Source organism: Eschrichtius robustus, chromosome 15, assembly GCF_028021215.1.
Source record: "Eschrichtius robustus isolate mEscRob2 chromosome 15, mEscRob2.pri, whole genome shotgun sequence".
NCBI lineage: Eukaryota > Metazoa > Chordata > Mammalia > Artiodactyla > Eschrichtiidae > Eschrichtius > Eschrichtius robustus.
Window position 1 is genome coordinate 82,110,419 of NC_090838.1, and position 6,054 is coordinate 82,116,472.

Here is a 6,054-nt window from a genome sequence, read left to right on the forward strand (position 1 = left end):
TGCTAATTCTCCTGCCTCTGGCATGCTGGCTACTGATATCACTCACTTTAGGAGAAAAATCTCTTTGGAAGCTGCTCTCTGTCCTGGAATATGCTCTACTGAGACTAGCTCAAGCCCAGCGTCATCCATTAAGCCACAAGCAGCTGCCTCAGCCCATGCTGACAATCCCCTTTTCTCAACCTCCATCCTAGGCTAAGTCCACACCTCTGAACCACCCATATATGCTTAAACATTTAGTAATACATTTGTATGTGTATGGACTATTCCTTGTCTCAATTTGCTGTGTAGAGAGAGTTTCAAGGCAATGACACAGGGAGGAGGAGCCCAGGGAGAGACCAGTGATCTCCCTGCATTGAGGAGATCAAGCTCAAAGCATTGAAGACCAAAGAGGATAGAGTTTGCAGGACAGAGTATCAAGGAGAGAGAGCTTCACAGAGAGACTACTCTGAAGATTTTTAGAGTGTGCCCTTTGAGTATTGATCAGCACATGTGTGTGAGGAAACTCTGCAAAGCTAGGTAAAGAATCACCCATAAAGATTAGAGGTAAGAGTGCCTGGCATTCACACAGGCTGGAAGACTGCCAGGTCATTGGGGAGCTTACAGAGAAGTGTGTTGCCTCAAGAGGGGAATAATTAACTCCAAACTGAGCACTGGTCTGGTCCTACCTGACAAGTCATGAAAGCAAAACCCAAAAGTATTAGATTGCTTCCAAGTAACTTAACTGCAATCCAGAACAAATCTCAAGAATATCTGTAAGGATCAAAAATATCCACCTGTGGGAAGGGGTTGGGGAGGGAGTTGAATAAGCAGAGCACAGAGGATTTGTTGGGCAATGAAAATACTCTGCCTGATATTATAATGCCTGATATAATGCCATTATACTTTTATCCAAACCCATAGAATGTTCAACATCAAGAGTGAACCCTGGGACTTCCCTGGTGGTCCAGTGGGTAAGACTCCGTGCTCCCAATGCAGGGTGCCTGGGTTCGATCCCTGGTCGGAGAATTAGATCCCGCATGCCGCAACTGAGTCTGCATGCTGCAACTAAGAAGTCCTCATGCCAGACTAAAGATCCTGTGTGTTGCAACTAAGACCCGGTGCAGCTAGAATGAATGAATGAATGAATGAATGAATGAATGAATAAATAAATAAATAAATAAATAAATAAATAAATAAATAAATATTAAAAAAAAAAAGAGTGAACCCTAAGGTAAACTATGGACTTTGGGTTATCATGATGTGTCAACGTAGGTTCATCCTTGGTAAGTGTACGATTTTGGTCAGTGATGTTGAAAATGGGAGAAGCTATGCATGTATGGGGACAGGGGAATATGTGAGAAGTCTCTATCTCTCAGTTTTGTTGTAAACTTATAACTGCCTTAAAAAATTGTCTTTCAAAAAAATCCACCTCCCAACAAGGTGAAATTTACAATGCCTGGCACCCATAGATTGCCAGACATGCAAAGAAGCAGGAAAATATGTCCCATAATGAGGAGAAAAATCAATCAAAAATGAACCAGAACTGACACAGCTGTTAGAATAAGCAGTCAACTAAATTAAAACAGCTATTATAACTGTATTCCATATGTTCAGCAAGTCAAGTAGAGACATGAGGATAGAAAACCATCCAAATTGAACTTACAGAGATGAAAACTACAATGTCCAGGATGAAAAACACACTGGATGTGATTAATTGCAGATTAGACATTACTTAGAAAATGATTAGTGAAGACCCAGCACTAGAAAGTCTCCAATGAAATACAGAGAAAAAAGTGAATTTGAAAAGGAAAAAAGAAAGAGCTATAAGGCAACTTCAAGCCTAATACACATGCAATTGGAGGTCCAGATGAGGTAGAAGGGGAACAAGGGGAGCTCAAAAATGTTTGAAGAAACAATGGCCAAAATTTTTTCAAATTTCGTGAAAATCATAAGCCCACAGATCCAAGATGCTCAATGGACCTTCAAAACAAGAACTATGAAGAAAACTACACTAAAACACATCATAATCAAATTGCTCAAAAACAATGACAAAGAGAAACATCTTAAAAGCAGCCAGGGAAAAAGCTACCTCACAGAGGGGCACATATAAGGAAAGCATTAGTTTTCTTGCCGAAAATAATATGAGATGACAGTGGGAGAATATCTTTAAAGAAATGTAAAAAAAAACAACCAAAAACCTGTCAACCTAGAATATTTTACTCAGTAAAAATATCTTTCAAAAATTAAGGACATAGAGACAGAAAGTAGATTAATGGTTATCAGGGTCTGGGGGGAGGGAAGAATGAGGAGTGACTATTAACGGGTATGGATTTAGGGGAACTGATGAAATATTCTGAAGTTAAATAGTGGTAATAGTTGCACAACTTTGTGAATATACTAAAAGCTACTGAATTATACACCTTTAAAGAGTGAATTTTATGATATCTGAATTACATGTAAATTTTTTTTAAAAACTAAAAAAAAAAAATCATAGACTTTTTTAGACATACAAGAGATGAAAGAATTTATCATGAGCCAAACTACATTCCAAAAAATGTTAAAGAAAATCTTATGAACAGAAGGAAAGTGATACCAGATGGAAATATAGATCTACACAAGGGAATGAAGAGCACTGTAAATGATAACTATATGGTAAATATACGACTTTTTAAAATTTAAATCTCTTTAAAAGACAACTGCTTTTTAATGAAAATGATGAAATAATAATAAAAATGCATTATGGGGTTTATAACACATATAAGTAAAATAAATATAACAATGATAGCATAAAGAGTGGGAGGTGAAATCACAACATATTCTACAGATATTAAAAGGATAATAAAGGAACATTATAAACATCTTTATGCCAATAAATTCAATAACTTAGAAACAATGGTCAAATGCCTTGAATGACACAAACTACTAAAGTTTATGCAGAAGAAACAGATGGACTGACTAGCCTTATATTTATTAAAGAAACTGAACTTGTAGTTAAAAACCTTCCCACAAAGAAAACTCCAGGCCCAAATAACTTCACTGGTGAATTCTACCAAAATTTAAGAAACAAATAATATCAGTATTATACAAATTCTTCTTTGATATCAAAACCAAAGAAAGACATTACAGAAGAAAACTACAAAACAATATCCTTTATAAACATACCTGCCAAACTTCTAAACAAAATCTTAGTGAATCAAGCCAACAATAAATAAAAAGATAATACATCGTAAGTAAGTGGGGTTTATCCCAGGAATTCCAGGTTGGTTTAACATTTGAAAATTAGTCAGTGTAATTTGCCATATCAATAAACTCAAAAAGAAAAGTCATATGACCATCTCAATAGATGCAGGAGAAGTATTTGTCAAAATCTAACATTCATTCCTGATAAAAATTCTCAGCAAATGAGGAATAGAAGGGAACTTCCTCATTCTGATAAAGGGCATCTACAAATTCCTACAATACCATCACACTCTTATGGTGAAAACGGAATGCTTTTCCTTTCTATTTATAACATCATGCTGGAGATTCTACGCAGTGCAATCAGGCCATAAAAAGAAATAAAAGGCATCCTGATTGGGCAAGAAGAAGTAAAACTGTTTTAATTTGAGATGACATAATAGATGACATGTAGGAAATCCAATATAATATCCCAATTCCATTGTGGGTTTAGAATAAGTGAATTTAGCAAGTTTGTAGAATACAGGATCAATAGACGAAAATCAATTGTCCTACATATTAGCAACAAACAACTGGAAATTGAAATAAAAGTTTCCATTTACAACAACATAAAAAATTGAAAGAGATAATTCTGACAAAAGATATGAAAGACATGCACACTGAAAACTATAAAACATTGTTGAGAGAAACTAAAGAAATTAAAGAACAGAGAGTTCATGGGTCAGAAGACTCAATATTGTTAAGATGTCATTTACCCTCAAATTGATATATAGATTTAATGCAACCTTAATCAAAATCCTATCAGACTTTTTTTATGGTAGAAATGCAAGCTGATTCTAAAATTCATATGGAAATGCAGGGACCTGAAAAAGTGAAAACATCATTGAAAAAGTAGAACAAAGGTAGAGAATTTACATTATCTGATTTCAAAAATTATTATAAAACTACAGTAATCAAGATTGTGTCGTACTGGCACAAAATTAGGAAAATATATTACTGGAACAGAAGAGAGAGTTCAGCAATAAACCTATGTACATATGTGGTACCTAGCATATTGTATGTACTCAATAATGTGATGATGATAAATGATTTTACAGTAGAGCAACGATAGACCAAAAATCAGGTAGACAGAGGGCATAACTGAGAGGATTTAGGATGCAGAGGATGCTTTGCCATATTTTGCCATGTATCTTAGAGAAGTTAAATACAGAGAGCTCTTTTTTTCTAAGAAAATAGCGCTAAATTTTAATAAAATATTACTGAATTCTGGAGACAGTGAGTGAGGTTTGCAGACCTCATTCTTTTAGCAAATAGGCTAATCTGTTGAAACTAGGGCCAAACTGTCTACATCAGTTGTGAAAACTGTAATTCCTGATAGTTCTGCAGTTGTTTGAGCAGAGATGAGCAGGGTATAAAATTAGAAAACCTGTTTTTTGAAGACATACCTCCTTTACCAGAAAGGCAGACCCACCCACAGTGGAATACTGACTTTAGCTGGCCTGGGAGAAGCAGGTGACAGCTTATCAGAATAGGCAGGGACGTTAACTCTTCACATAATTCTTTTTATTTTTTAAATTTTATTTATTTTATTTTTTGGCTGCACCTCGTGGCATGCGGGATCTTAGTTCCATGACCAGGGATGGAACCCGCGCCCCCTGCAGTGGAAGCACAGAGTCTTAACCACTGGACCACCAGGGAAATCCCGACTCTTCACATAATTCTTACAGCAATCAAACATCATTTATTGTTGACATTTGATTGCACAAATAATTTGTGATGTTCAGAGAAAAACAGAAAAATATGACCAAGCAAGAAGAGACTATCAGGGACTTCCCTGGTGGTGCAGTGGTTAAGAATCCACCTGCCAATGCAGGGGACATAGGTTCAAGCCCTGGTCCCGGAAGATCCCACATGCCACGGAGCAACTAAGCCCGTCTGCCACAACTACTGAGCCTGCGCTCTAGAGCCTGCGAGCCACAACTACTGAGCCCACGTGCCACAACTACTGAAGCCCAAGCACCTAGAGCCCGTGCTCTGCAATGAGAAGCCACCACAATTAGAAGCCCACGCACGGCAACAAAGAGTAGACCCCGCTCGCCGCAACTAGAGAAAGCCCACGCGCAGCAACGAAGACCCAACGCAGCCAAAAAATTTAAAAAATTAAAAAATAAAATAAAATAATAATAATAATAAAAAAAGAAGAGACTCTCATAATCTTAATCTCGTAATCCCCTCTCTCTATTAATGCCTTAGTGGAAATCCTTCAGAACCTCTTCTACGTATTTTTAAAGAAACAAAAATGGGATAATAACACAATGTACACTTTTATATAAATTGTTTTCTTCACTTGCCAATATATTCTGAATTTTTTTCATTTCAAGTTGATGCATTTCTGCAACATCATGGATATATGATCATCTGTTTGATCAATCCCATAATTTTCAACATTTCTGATAATTTGAGACTCCAAACAAGGCTTTGCTGACCATCTTTGACTTTACCACATGATTCTACAAATTATTATCACTGATAATTTCCTTAGGAGAAATTCTATAGAAGAGAAATTACCTTATCAAAGGATGTGAACATTTAAAAGACATCTTGATATGTTTTCCAAATGTCCCTTCAAAGTAGTTGTACCAATTTACAACTCCCACTGTCAGTGCTCATGCTGTTACTTTCAACAAGCTCCGCAAGAGAAGAGTGTGATAAACTCATGTATTATTGTCCCTTTTTCTCTGAGCAGTGAACACAATGCAAGTGCAGTTGCTTTCCATATCTAGATTGGGATTAGGGTAGGTAGCTCAGGGTAATCAGGGCTAGGCAGGAGGATTTCTCCAGAGCTGGGGAGCTTGAAACGCTAACCAATGTTTACAAATAGAAGAAATAGAAAAAAAG